Source organism: Antechinus flavipes, chromosome 4 (assembly GCF_016432865.1).
Source record: "Antechinus flavipes isolate AdamAnt ecotype Samford, QLD, Australia chromosome 4, AdamAnt_v2, whole genome shotgun sequence".
Lineage (NCBI taxonomy): Eukaryota > Metazoa > Chordata > Mammalia > Dasyuromorphia > Dasyuridae > Antechinus > Antechinus flavipes.
This window is the reverse complement of record NC_067401.1, coordinates 86,269,378-86,285,105: the sequence shown is the minus strand read 5'-3', so window position 1 is coordinate 86,285,105 and position 15,728 is coordinate 86,269,378. Positions and strand designations below refer to the sequence as shown.

At 33.2% G+C, this 15,728-nt stretch overlaps 1 protein-coding gene across 5 annotated transcripts in view; it reads right to left on the bottom strand.

Moving 5' to 3' along the window:
- Nucleotides 1-15,728, bottom strand: part of AKT3 (AKT serine/threonine kinase 3) — a 406,801-nt gene that overhangs the window by 173,791 nt on the left and 217,282 nt on the right. The window lies entirely within an intron of this gene.

The window sequence follows — 15,728 nt, the reverse complement described above, 5'->3', positions numbered from 1 at the left end:
TTTAAAATTCAAAAGAGCAAAAGACAGTTGGAACTTTAAATTATTGTTCAAACATTGAATGAGTCAGGAAATAGATGAATTCAACATTCTCTTAAGTTCTTTTATGTCAGCTCTCCACAACTAGAAATTACAAACATGTCCAAATGCTACTAGAGAAAAATAAAAAGGAACAATTAGTTTTAAGACTATTTAAAGACCACACGGACCCACACTGACCCAAAATACTTAAAGGGATTTTATCAAGCTGTTTCTAGCATATTACTTGATTTTTAAAACTATCTTTTTTTTTTTTTTTTTTTGCTAAGGCCACAATCACCTTCAGTCAAATGTAATTTTAAAGCCTTAGGAAAACAATTGTAAAGAATTTTGCAAATATATGGAGAAATAATTCAACATATCTAAATAAGCAATGATTACTATGAAATATAAAGTAATTAGTATTATTTATCATATAGAATAGCTTAATACTTTTTTAAATTAAATTTCAAGTGAACTATGGCTCATACTTAAATTAGTTAGTTATGCTAGTTAAACTCTCCTGAGCAACTCAAGCTACAAGCTGTATTTCAAAACGTTGTTTACTTTACACCATTCTGAACCACAGATGACAAAGTTTGCTTGAAGCTGTAATTACTCTGTAAAGCTGGGAAGCCAATTAGAGGGCCTGAAACCTGCCAGTTCCAAAAAAAAAAAAAAAAAAAAATTAAAAAAATTAGAGATCATCTGTTCTGATGTTATTTAAAAGTTTAAGGTTTCAATTCAACAATTTTAACCACTTAAGTTCCAATTTTTAATCAACCAATGTAAAGAACAATATAAAAAGCCAAAATAAACGTAAAATTCATTGTTACAAGTAAAAAAAAAATACCATTTTAATACAAATGGTATTATGTTGACAAGGAACTACTATGAATTCAGTAATAATAATTATATATTAAACAAAAAGAAAACCTATATATAAAACAATGTTCTTAAGAGGTTCTCTGAAACAAAATCGAAGTTATTTTATTCTTCTTATGATTCAAAAACAACATGGCATAGTCAAAATTTAATGACATCAGCATACAGAATATGATTTGTGTCATGTCAACATGCCAATAACATACAAAGTATTATGAAGAATCTAAGAAACATTAACTGCTTTTAAGGAGATACGTCAAGTAATGCCTACAAATGTGTCAAGTGTCAAATATGAGTGGTACATAAATTGATGAGTGTATTCTACTGGAAAAAAAAAAATACGAAGACCAAACAGTTAAAGAAGAATTTTAAAGAGAATAGATTTATTACAGACAAGAACATAATGTCCTAAAAATTACAACAAGCTATTTTAATAATAAAACAACAAATAAACAAATAAATAAAACATTAAAATAAAATTAAAGGATTGGAAAAAAACAGAATTGTAAGAAATAAAATAGCTAAAACAACTTGAAAAACAGAAAAAAAAAAAAAAGAGAAAGTATAGAACAACCAGCCACCCTGAAAATCATGACCAAAAAATAATAATAAAACGAATATTATTTCAAGAAGTCACATAAGACTTATTGGCAACCAAAATGAAAGAAAGAAAAGGCTGGAATATGATACTCTCAAAAGACAAAATATCTGGCTTAACTTATTATTATATAATCCGAAAAAGGGGTAAAATGAACTTTAACTAACTAAAGGATTCACAAGCATTCCTTATGAAAAGACAAAATTAAACATTTTAGAATCAAAATAAATGTATTTGTTGAAATGGAAAGATTCCATGTAGAAATATAGTGTTCCATGTTGTTTGTTCACTATGGGATAATAAACATATCTTCCAGAACCATAATATTTATAAGGGTCAAGGGGACAAATGAAGGGCTTTCTCAATCATGATCATCTTAGGGAGAAAACAGAAATGGGAGAGAGAGAGAGAATTATACTGATAAAGGAAGGAAGGAAATAGAAATATTGTCATATAATCAAAAGGTACAGAGTTTTTAAACATGGCAGAAGGGAATGTTCAGGGCAATTATTTTTGTATGTAATAAGAGGAAAATAGATATGAGTATTATGAATTTATTTCATCTTATCTCAAAAATGTAGAAAACATTTCCATAGTGGAAACACATTCATGCATGTGCACACATGGCAAAAATTGTGGTATAAATACATTAAACCCAAAAGTAAAAAAGAAGGGAATAAGCAGAGGGGAGAAGATCATAATGGAGAAAAAGACAGTTAAGGAAATACTGATAAGCAAACAATAATACCAGAAGCGGCAGCATGGGGGGTTCAGGGAAATGGAATTGAGAGAAAAAGAAAAGAAAGAGGAAAATCCAAGATCACAAAGCAGAAGGAAGAAGTATAGTAAGTTTCCACCTCAAAATATCCCCAAACAAATCTAGAAAATTTACCAAATGGAATTCCACTGCAGACATCCAAGAAAAAGTCCCAATGTATAACAGTCCCAGCAAGCATATAAAAAGAGACAGAGGGAAGTTTGTAGACAGGCTGATGAAGGGCATGACAAGGTCAGAGCACTTCTCTCCCAAGGAAAAGCTATAAACAACATCTGACTCATGTCAGATCTACATGGGGGTACAGACACAAGGGACAGACACAAACAGGCAATATTGTTGCTTACTAATCAATTTCAGATCTAAGGCTATACAACATGGGGAACCAGTATCTTAGTCTTAGGCCCTCTAAGTATCCTGAGAAAGAACCAAGTACAGAAAGGAAAAAAAAAAAAAAACTGCAGCCATGTATCTCAGAAAGAGAAGAATCTCATTTCCAGCCTACACTCCAGTCTAAACCCTACAGAGAAAAAAACAGAGGAAGAACCCTAGATCAAAGAGAAGCCTACAGTTCTATTACTTTAAACTAGCAATATGCTAAATAAATAATAATAGTTTAGTCTAGTAGAAATCTATTGATGCTCAGACTCAAGACCAGGTAAGGAATATTCAGGACTAATGACCAGTATTTTTTTCCCCCTGAATCAGACCACTTTGGGAGCAATGAAAGCTCATAAATCTTCAGTCTTAATTGTGAAATCTTGGAACAAAACAACACTCAATACCCCAAGAAAGCACAAAGAGGACCAATCCTGACATTTTCTCCAGCAGTTCATAGTGCCTGAGCCCAACATGAAGTTTCAAGTTATAAAGTGGGCTAGAAAAAGGACTAAACAAGCAAACACAAAAACCACCAAAAAAGCTATTAGGTTGACATGGACAAAAAGATAAAAGAAGAGAATGACCCAAAAAAATCTAAAAGAAAAATGCTAAGGAAAGGTTTAGGCACAAATGCAACAAGAATTCCTGGAAAAGATAAAGGAAGAGTTTGAAAATATTTTTGCCAATGAAATGAGACAGCTAGAGGAAAGAACTGAGGGAAAAAATGAGACCTATGCAAGAAAGAATTAGAAAGAAATTTAGCAGCTTGCAACAAGTGGTAAAAAATTCTTCCCAATAAACAAATTCTCTATAATAAGAATGGCGCAATGGGATCATGAAACAACAAGAGATATTAAAACAATAACAAAACAAAAGAAAAATGTTATATATCTTACAGGAAAAAATGGCCTAGAAAAGAGAATAAGGAAAAAATAAATTTAAGAATCATCAAATTACAAAGAACACCATGACCAAAATAAGAACCTACACAGCATATTTCAAAAAGTCTTAAAAGAAAATTTTCTTAGAATAAGAAAATAAACAACATTATAATCAAATTCCAGAGCTTTCCAGTTAAAGAAAAAATACTGGAATCAGTTAGAAAGAAACAATTCAAATAGCAAAGAGTCATAGAAAAGATCATACACAATTTAGCAAACATCATTATGGAGGGGCACAGAATTTAGAATTCAGTGTTGCAGAAGTTAAAATCATTTTGGCTTTTGTTGTTTAGTTGTTTCAATCTAGGTTCCCAATTCATCTTGACTCCATTTGGGGTTTTCTTGGCAAAGATACTAAAATGATTTGCCATTCCTTCATCAGCTCTTTTGACCAATGAGGAAACTGAGGCAAACAGAATTAAGTAACATGTCTAAAATCACATCATTAGTATTTGAGGAAATGCAACCAAGATGGTGGAGTAAAGGCACAAACTTGCCACACTCTCCCCCAAAAAGCTCCAAAGTCCATTAAACAATGATTTTCAACAAATTTTAAATCATCAGAATATTCAAAAAATGGAGTAGAACAATTTTCCAGCTGAAAGTAACTTCAGTCAGCAGGAAAAGTCTGTGGCACTAGGGTAGGAGCTCAACATGCAGCATCAGTATAAGTCATGCCAGGGTGGCCTGGCCCCAGCCTATCCCTAATACCAGCAAAGCAGGGATGAGTCTATGGTCCTCTGAATCACCAGCAATATTGGCGGTACCTAGACCTCAGTCCAGAGACACGAAAGAGGACTTGAAAGGTCAAGAGGAAAGGTTTGTTAGGAGAGTGAGAAAGCCTTGAGAAATCAGCACACCAAGAATGGGCATAGGCAGGGGCTGCTTCTAGAGGCCCTAACCCAGAATAGGTCTTTTTACTCACAGTGAGGAAAGACTTTGTTGCTTTAGCACATCCTACAGCTACAGGGAATAGTTTCACATCAGAAAAGAGGGCTTGTGGTCAGGTCCTTAGAAGGACCTCTGAAAGTAGCTGCACAAAGAAATTAGGCATGGACCCATACTTAACACCATATACCAAGATAAGATCAAAATGGGTCCATGACCTAGGCATAAAGAACGAGATTATAAATAAATTAGAGGAACACAGGATAGTTTATCTCTCAGACTTGTGGAGGAGAAAGAAATTTGTGACCAAAGATGAACTAGAGACCATTACTGATCACAAAATAGAAAATTTTGATTACATCAAATTAAAAGGCCTTTGTACAAATAAAACTAATGCAAACAAGATTAGAAGGGAAGCAACAAACTGGGAAAACATCTTCACAGTTAAAGGTTCTGATAGAGGCCTCATTTCCAAAATATATAGAGAACTGACCCTAATTTATAAGAAATCAAGCCATTCTCCAATTGATAAATGGTCAAAGGATGTGAACAGACAATTTTCAGAGGATGAAATTGAAACTATTACCACTCATATGAAAGTGTTCCAAATCATTATTGATCAGAGAAATGCAAATTAAGACAACTCTGAGATACCACTACACACTGTCAGATTGGCTAAGATGACAGGAAAAAATAATGATGAATGTTGGAGGGGATGCTGGAAAACTGGGACACTAATGCATTGTTGGTGGAACTGTGAATGAATCCAACCATTCTGGAGAACAATCTGGAATTATGCCCAAAAAGTTATCAAACTGTGCATACCCTTTATACCCTTCGATCCAGCAGTGTTACTACTGGGCTTATATCCCAAAGAAATACTAAAGAAGGGAAAGGGACCTGTATGTGCCAAAATGTTTGTGGCAGCCCTGTTTGTAGTGGCTAGAAACTGGAAAATGAATGAATGCCCATCAATTGGAGAATGGCTGGGTAAATTGTGGTATATGAATGTTATGGAATATTATTGTTCTGTAAGAAATGACCAGCAGGATGAATACAGAGAAGCCTGGAGAGACTTACATGAACTGATGCTAAGTGAAATGAACAGAACCAGGAGATCATTATACACTTCGACAACGATATTGTATGAGGACATATTTTGATGGAAGTGGATTTCTTTGACAAAGAGACTTAACTAAGTTTCAATTGATAAATGACGGACAGAAGCAGCTACACCCAAAGAAAGAACACTGGGAAATGAATGTGAACTATCTGCATTTTTGTTTTTCTTCCCGGGTTATTTTTACCTTCTGAATCCAATTCTTCCTGTGCAACAAGAGAACTGTTTGGTTCTGCAAACATATATTGTATCTAGGACATACTGCAACATATCTAACATATATAAAACTGCTTGCCATCTAGGGGAGGAGGTGGAGGGAGGAAGGGGGAAAATCGGAACAGAAACGAGTGCAAGGAATAATGTTGTAAAAAAAATTACCCTGGCATGGATTCTGCCAATATAAAGTAATTATTAAATAAAAATTAAAAAAAAAAAGTAGCTGCACAAAATCCCTGAAGCTTGGGACAATGCATGCTCCACTCTGGAAACAGAACCCTTTAACAAAAAAGTTAAAAAGCCGAAAATAGGCTAGTAAAATGAGCAGACAACAGAAAAAGGTTTAGATCATAGAAAGTAAATGTCTGAGGACAGATTTGAATTCATGAAGATGTCTTCCTGGTTGCAGACCAAGCGCTCTATCCACTGCACCACCTAGCTGTCCATTCTTGGTTTATACTGAAGAATTAACTTACCTAGAAAACTGAGTATAACCCTTAGAGGAAAAAATGGGTTTAAAAGGAAATAAAGGACTTCCAAGAATGCCTGATAAAAATGCCTGATTCACAGAAATTCTGAAGTAAAATCACAGGACTTAGGAGAAACAAAAAGATAAACAAAAATAATCATGAGGGACAAAGTAGAGAAGAGTTATTTATATTCTAAAAGAAATGATATATTAAATGAAGGCGTCTACACTTATTTACTGTTCTGTTTTTGTATTACTTGACCATTTAACATCTATAACAGTGATTAAATTGTTTTAGTCTCTAATCTTTTTTTTTCCTTTAGATTAGCTGTGGATAGAGTACCATGTCTATTTAAATATTTGAGTTTAAACCTGGCCTCAGACATTTAGTATCTGTATGATCCTAAAGAAGCACTTAATTCTGTTTGCCTTGGTTCCTAGTCTGTAAAATGAAATAGATAAGAAAATAGCAAACCATTCTACTATTTTTGCCAGAGATAACCCCAACTAGAATCATGAAGAGTGGGATATAATTGAGTATTTTTTACCCTTGTAAGTGATACAAGTTTTTAAGAATTGTGCCCATAAAGCTGTGGATTTACTGTGCAATTTTGCATAATGTGGTAATTAATAAAGTTTAAGACTTTTAAAGTAATATTAGAAGTAAAAAATGAAAGATGCACATTATCAAAACTATCATTGTGTTAGAAATGTTAACTACAGCAAAAAGAAAAAAAGGGAAGATGGACTAAGAAGAAGCAAAGAAAACAAAATTATCTTTTTTTTATATAGATGGAAATGATTTACTTAGAGAACATAAAAATCAATTAAAATATACTCACACAACTAAAAAATTTAACAAAAGATATGAAATATAAAATAAATCTACCTACATTATTAGTAATCTTACATGTAAATAAAGCCCAGTAGAAAGAGAAAGAGTTTACATTCAAAATAACTGCAAATTGTATGAAATAAATCTGTGAGTTTACCAAGCCACTCTCAGGAACAATACAAATCCAAATGGAGAAATAAATGGGGGGGGGGAGGGGAATTTCATTGCTCATTGACAATAAATCATAATCTCATAAAAAAGCTAATACTTTCCAAATAATTTATTTGATACTATACCAATCAAACTACCAAAGGATTGTTTTGTAGAACTAGACAAATAATCACCAAAGCCATCTGAATAAGGAAAAACTTCTCAAGATAATCCTTGAGACAATAATGGAGGAAAAAGGTAGAAAAAGGAAGAATCAAGTAGCACCGTTTCACAAACTATACATCCAAGCAGTAAACACTGAAAGGACTTTAGTACTGGTTAAGAAATAGAACCATTACAAGAAGGGAATAGGCCCACAAAATTCAGAAACAAACCTGATAATCAAGTATTCTCCCCTGCCCTAGCCCAATAATGCATATGAGAGCATGCCAAATATATTTCCATATTAGCCACATTGCAAAAGAAAACACAAACAAAATTAAGCAATGAAAAAAGTTTTTTAAGAATCAATCTGCATTCATAATTCTTCAGGGTTTTTTTTTCACTTCTCTGAAGATGGATAACATTTTTTTAATAACAAGTTCTTTAGAATTGGAGGAGGAGAAATATGTAAAGCAAATTTCTCTGACAAAGAGCTTTTCCCATTAATAAATGATCAAAATATATGAATGGGCATTTTTAAAGAATTTCTTTTCTGCTATCCCCAAATGTCAATTCCTTCTCTCCCTAGCTACTACTCTGTATTTATATTTTATTTTCTTTACATTATATACTCATAATATTATATTATGTTCAATAACCTTGTTGTATTTTCATACTATTCATCTATCATAGTACTTGGCTCACATTGAATGCTTAATAAATACTTATTGATTAGCTATTTAATCTCCATTTTTCTGAGTATAAAGAAATTTCAAAAATTTCAATAACTTGGTCTATACAGAGATTTTAATAAAAATCAGAGAAATTCAAATTAAAACAACTGTGAGGATCTATTTCACACCTATCAAATTGACAATGATGACAAAAGAGGAATATGACAAATATTAGAAGTCATATGGAAAAACAGGCTCATGAACAGGCAGATGGTAGGGCTTTGTATTGGCTCAGCCATTCTGGAAAGCAATTTGGAACTATGTCCCAAAAGTCACTAAACTAGTCTAACATTACTAAGCATATACCCCAAAGAGACCAAAGAAAAGGGAAAAAGTCAAAAATGTTTGCAACAACTCACTTCATACTAGGAAAAAATGAAAATTAAAAAGTCCCTACCAATTGAAGAATCACTAAAGAAATTATAATATATAGATTACTAGAATATTATTCCATCATAATTAAGTAATGAGAAGTTTCAGAGGAAAAGGGGAAAGTTGATGAACTAATGCAGAGTGAAGTGAGCAGAACCAAGGATCCAATATATACAATGATAACATTATAAAGAAAAGCTTTGAAAGCATTTAGACTCTTAAGTAATGAAATTTTGATGAACTAGTATACTAGAGGACAGACATTGTCAAGAAGTGATTGTTTAAAAAATACTGCATAAAATATATTTTTTGGACATAGCTGAGAAGGGAATTTGCTTCATTTGACTATTTGTAATGAAGATTTTATTCTTTTTTTGCTGGAATTATTCAACTGGGCAAGAGAGCAGGGAGAAAAACATTAGTGCTTATTAACTTGAATTAATAATAAAATTTAAAGAACAAAAAACGTGACTGATAGTATGAACTTCCTTTCTTTTCTGAATAGGGTTGGGGAGAGTAGAAGAATTATAACACTAGTGTGCTCATTCACATTTTAATGGAAAACTTTTAAGTTCTTATGGGCATTTTTAATAAAAGCATAATATTTCTATTTCAACTTCTTCCCAAGTTCTGGCTATTTGTAATAGCCAGAGTAAAGAACGTGCTATGCTGATATTTTTGTGGGAAAATGCCTATGAATGATGTTTCAGAATATTTTCAAATGCATGAAATTAAAAAAAAAAAAACAAGGATTACAAAAAAAACAGAATTGTAGTGTGTGTGTGTGTGTGTGTGTGTGTGTGTGTGTGTGTATGTGTGTGTGTGTGTGTGTATGTGTGTGTGTGTGTGTAGACAAATGGGAAATTAGATAAATTGAGACAGTTAGGCACACATAGAATAATAGATAGTTGTGATGATTTGGAAAGATTTCATTTAAAATGAGGTGCTTGAGCTGAATCTTGAAGAACCAAAAAAAAATCTATAAAACAAAGATAAAGAGAGACAGTACATTCTCCTCCTTGCACAGACATGGAGATAGGAAGACCATTTCAGAACATTTGGCTGAACTGTGAAATGTTGGAAGGCAAATAATCAACAATGAGTTTGATAAAATAAGGTTATAAATACCTTTAAAAGCAAAATGAGTTTATATTTGATCTTAAGAGGCAAATAGGAACCGTTAGAATTGACTGAGTATGGGAATGAAATGGTCATATCTGGGCTTTCAAGGAAAATCACTAAGAAAAAAAACAAAACAAAACAAAAAAAAAAAACAAATTGAAGTGGGGAAAAAATTAAGGCAAGACCATTAATTAGGAGATCAATTAGGCAACTAGTATTTATTTATTAAATATTTATTACTGGAGATAACCAATAGAGGGAAGGTACTACATTGGAGAAAAGAAAACTTTAGTTGAGACTTGAATAAAATCAAGAGGCAGAGATAATGATAAAATGAAATCCAGGCATGATAGGCAGCCAGTGGAAATGCTCAATCAGGAAGATTGTCTTGTTAGAGACTGTAGAGTTCCAGGTTGAAGGTTTGGAAAGAGAGACTGGAGTAGAGAGGATGGAGAGAAGGTTTAAGGTATAAGAAGACTGGAAAGATGAAGGATAGGGGAATCAGGTTATGCAGGGCTTTATAAGCCAAAGGCGATTTTATATTTGATTCAATAAACAAGGAACTACTTGTTATAGTTCCCTCATGTTAGATTCTTTGGGGTTTTCTTGGATAAAACACTGGAGTTATTTGCCTTTTCCTTCTCCAGCTCATTTACAGATGAACAAACAGAGGCAAATGGGATTAAGTGACTTGTCCGGGATAACATAACTGTCAGATTTAAACTCAAGAAGACAAATCAGTCTTCCTGACTCAGCCACTCTATCTACTCACTGCACAACCAAGCTGCCCAAAGAGCCACTGAAGTTAATTAAATAAGGAGATGACATCGATTAGTTTTTAGAAAATAAATTTGACCACTAAATAGAGGCAGCAGATCAACCAGTAGTTACAGCACTTTAGGCAGGAGGCAATAAGTAACATTAAATGCCATTTTAGGAGACAGGTAATTTTAATATACTTTGCTCACATTACAAATTTTTAAAATTCTGAACTTTATTGCTTTACTATACAAGTGGCAATAACACACTGGATGCTCTCTGGCAATGAGGAAAGATCTAAGTTTCAGTCTTCTACATATTAATAATATACATTTTCCAGACTAAAATTTTCGTTTTCAAAGTGATTTTGGTCATGAGAAACCAAATCCCTAAATTTAAAAACAAAAGGACTATAAAGAAAGATGTTATTCCTATTTTCAGCATAAGCATTTCTCACAGTAGTCAGATTCTATCAAATCTCTTAAGTACCAAGACCTATCTCCTAAGAATAGAATAAAACTTCAAAACATTTTCAAGGAAAATTATTTACCTCTCCTTAAATTTCAAGGAAAATTATATTTTGTCTCTTTTTGAAAAATACTCAATATATAAAAATTATGCAAAGTACTTAATTATTAATGGAAATAAATGATATATAAATACATGTGTGTGTGTGTATATATATATATATATGTGTGTGTGTGTGTGTGTGTGTGTGTGTGTGTGTGTGTGTGTAAATATATATATGCACATGTCTATATATACCCCAGAAATATAATAGGAATTTATAACATAGAATAAATGAAAATGAAAACATAGAAGTATTATTCACCACATTACCTAGTACATAATTATTAATTATTATTAAAAATTATTAGTAAGTGTGATTTATATTGAAATTTAATTTAATGATTTTTTTTTTAATTTAATGATCTGGACTTGGACATGGGAGATATCTGCTTCCAAGCTATTTTTTTAGTCATGGAATATAATGGAAAATTTTTTAAAGTCCAAGGGCTATAAACTTTTTTTAATCATTAGACTATACATAGCAAATAACTTTCTCTATTATTTTCATCAAATACAAATGTTCTTAACTTCAGGTCTGTTTATTTTTTCTTACATTTTGATCACTATATTTCAATATAATTGAATAACTTGCCTTAGGAAGTAATGAAGTTCTTTTCACTAAAAATCTTCCAGCAAAGGTTGCATGTATACTTGTCATGAATACTGTACATAGGATTCTTGTTCAGATAAGATTTACAGTAGTACATATTAAGAAAAGCAGTGTCCAGATAGAAGTGAAAATGTATTATATTATGTTCTGGTTAGACTTAATTTGGAGTGTATTATTTGGTTCTGGATGCCATATTTTAGGAAAGATAGTGATTATATGTAGAACATACAAAAGAGGGCAACTAGCGTAAGGAAGGGTCTCACAATCATGCCAAATAAGATTCAACTAAATGAATTGGAGGTAGTTAGTTTGCAAGAATTAAAAAAGAAAACAATCAATTTCTTTTCTTCACTATGCTTATTTGTTTTAAGATTACTTCTTTTTCTACCACCTTACTCTCAAGATAGTGGGAATAGAGGACAGGTGTCAGAGAGAAAGAACAGTAATAATAGTGATATCCCCACTCTAAAAGGTTATTGCAAAAAAAAAAAAAAAAGTTAATGGACAGAAGAGGAAGTTCAATGAAAGCACCATGAAAGGAAAGCAGTTTTGAAAATATTTTTATTTTATTATATAAACTAAAGGAAGAGACATGATAATAGTCTTTAAATATCTAAAAGATTGTCATGAATAATTATTTATACTTATATAATGAATAATTAATTAGGCTTATTTCTGGAATGGAGAATTAGGATTAATATGTGTAGCTGGCAAGGAGAGAAGGTGATTTTGTATAATTGTGTCAAAAAATTGAGCTATCCTAAAATTAGTCATCCAAATATGGAATGATGGTGGGGAGGAGTACTAATGAGGGAAGTAGGAAGGAGTACCCCATCATAAAAGGTATTAAAATGAAGTATGTATGACCACTTGCACAAGTAATTATAGAGGAAATTCAGGTTTTAGATAGGAAGTTGAAGTAAGTGACAAGATATTTCTACATTTCTTCCAACAATAATATGCATCTGACATAAGATAATTTTTTGCAAACATCTGTTTTTAATTATAAAAGGTAAATATTTTAGAGACAAACTATTCATACTGAAAAATAATGTTTTGTAAAATACTAAAATAGTTATCCTTCGTTAATAAACATAAATTTGAACTTAATAATTCTAAGCAATCCCAATTTAAGATCTTCAGAATAAATGCTTATTTACCTTGCCTTATTTTTAAAAAAGGTGAGTAAAAGGGAAAATATTCATTTCTTTAGCTTTTCTATAGTTCATTTTTTACCTGAAATCCTGGTTCTGTTTTTTAATAACTTATGTGACCTCAGGCAAATTACTTACAATATCTTGACCTCATACCCTCTCCTGGTTCTCCCTCCTACCTAAGTGACCATTCTTTAATTTTTTTTGGCTGACTTCATCAGGCCCCTTAGTTAATATTGCAAATGTCCTGCAAGGCTTTCGTGGGCCCTCTTTTTGTACTTGGTGATCTCATATGCTACCATGGTTTAGTTGTCAACTCTATGCTGATAACTCTCAAATCTACTTGTCCAGCTCTAACCCCTCTGCTCAACTCCAGGCTCACATCACCAACTCCCTATTGAATATCTCAAACTGGATTTTCCATACACCTCTCATACTCAACATATCCAGAGTTAAATTCATTTTTTCCCACCAACCCTTGCCTTTTCTTGTCTTATTTCTGCTGAAAATATCACTATTATCTTCTCAGTCACAGACTTACAATCTGCATGTTATCTTCAACTGCTCATTCTCTAACCTCCCATAACCATCATTTGTCAAAACCTATTCATTTTACCTTTGTAACTAACATCTCCCAGTGTATGCCCCTTTCTATTCTAACACCAATACCACTCTTATGAAGACCCCTAATACCTCCCACCTGAAATATTATAATAGATTGGTCCACCTGCCACAAACCTCTTCCCACTCCCTGCACTCAGCTGTCAAAGTAATTTTCCTAAAAACATCACCACCAATCCCACTCAATATATTCCAGTGACTATCACCTCTGGGCCCCAAAATAAAGTTATGTGTGGTAGTCAATGTCCTTCATAGCTTTGCCCCCTTTCAGTCTACTAACACTATATATTTCTTTCACCTAACAATCCAATGACCCCAGCTGGTTTCCTTATGGTTCCTTATACAAAACATTACATTTCCCAAATCCCAAATTTGATTTAATGGAGAGAGGATAGAAAAAAGTCATTAAAGGCCCACAAGTATTAAGTGTCCTACACAATTATAATATAAACCAAATAGTAATTACTTCTATTATTCATATCCCTATATTTGGCATAGTAGACCTATAAAAGCAAAAATTCCTCTTTTCTTTTTCCTAAGGAAAACAAAAGGTCAATTAAAAAAAAAAACCAACACAACTTTAACGTGCTGAAAAACAGTAAACTAGAATCCCATAATTCTAATCTTAAATACGCTTAATTATATGAACAGCTAATCCTGATCATCTGAACAAAGTTAGCAAACAAGATAAATTCACTGCGTACCTGGCTTCTTTAGTACATAACCTTCATTTTTCCTATCTCAGGTTAAGAGAGAAACTGTTGTTAGGATTTCTCTCTTTCTGTCTTTCTTCTTCCCACAAATTGAGATGGGATGACCCAATTTTAAATATATCAATAAAGAAGTGATTTGTTTCTCTGTTTCTCTCCATCAAAACTTCAATTCAAAATATTTTATAGATTTCAACTTACTGAGATTTCCCTTTTCAATGATGTTAGAGTAGCAGGATGAAGTACATCAAGCTTCTCACTTCTTCCCACCCCAAAATGACTGAAAAAAGATATAGAAAACAGAGTAGACCAAGTCCTAATTGAAAAATCCAAGAAAAGACCATAATGAATCCTTTTTCAAGCCTAGGTCAGCACAGAGAGTGAGAATAGGATCTGCCAGGAGCCACCCAGAAACACTCTAACCCAGGCAGAGACTACACACTAAAGACAACACACTACTCATATCAGAGTACTATAGGATGGGAACAGGTGCCAAAACTGTCAACTTTTTCATGCCCTTCCCAAAGGTAGGTCACAAATCTAGGCCAGACTAAGAAAGATGACTTGTATACAGGTGTAGCATCTAGAGTAAGGAATGGTGGTACTCTCGGTTGTGTATTGGAAAAGCCATAGGTTCAAAAGTAATAAAAATCAGTATGGCTTGGATGTCAGGAGCAGAGCAGGTTTTCCATTTCAGCGTGTTTATCAATTTGAAGTCTGCAGAAGAATAAACAGAGGAGGTATCCCAGATCAAAGGGGAGTCTGCAATTCTGTTACTGTAAACCAGCAGAGCTTTCTACCTAATTGATAAATGGCTTATTCTTGCACAATCTATCATAACTCATAATGAATGAAGATCAGAAACTTGCAAAGCTTAGATCAGAGGCATAACAACCAAAACTTTTATCCTGGATCAGTCCACTTTGGGAGCACTGTAGCTTCTCAGTCTGAGCTATCAAGATCCTAGAATAATACAGCATTCCAAAAAAAGGAGTAGCAGGACTATTCCAGACCTTTCCTTCAGAAGTATGAAGACACTGGTCCTAAGGTGATATCTGACAGCAGAACGTAGTTAAAAAAATGAATAAACAGGAACAGAACCGAGATGGCAGAGCAAAGGCATGAATTCACCTGAACTCTTCCAAATCCCCCTCCAAACAAGTTTAAGATAATGATTCAAATCAAATTTAGAGCAGCAAAACTAACAAAAGGTTAGGGTGCAACAATTTTTTAGCATAAGAAAACTTAGGTGAGCAGAATGGTGGTGGCTCGGAACATAGAGTAGCACAGGTCATGGCGAGAAAATTCAATAAAAGATTAAAAAGCAGCTTTATCAATGGCAGCAGCAACTTTAGGAGCTTAGTCCACAGAAAGTAAGTGGGTAAGACAACTAGTCAGAGGGATATTTACAGGGGACTCTGTAGGCACACAGGCTCTTTCAAGCAGAGAACCTAATTACAGTTGCAGAATGGAGAAAAGTATTTGTGATTACTCCCAAGATAATAGGGCCTCTGATTTCAGGTTCAAGGCAGAAAGAGGCAGTAGTATGTGGCCACAGAGGCCATAGGAACCTGAGTTATCTTTTCAGGGAAATAAGGAGTAATAAGACTTGTGGCCACAGTGGAGCAGGGACCCCGATCA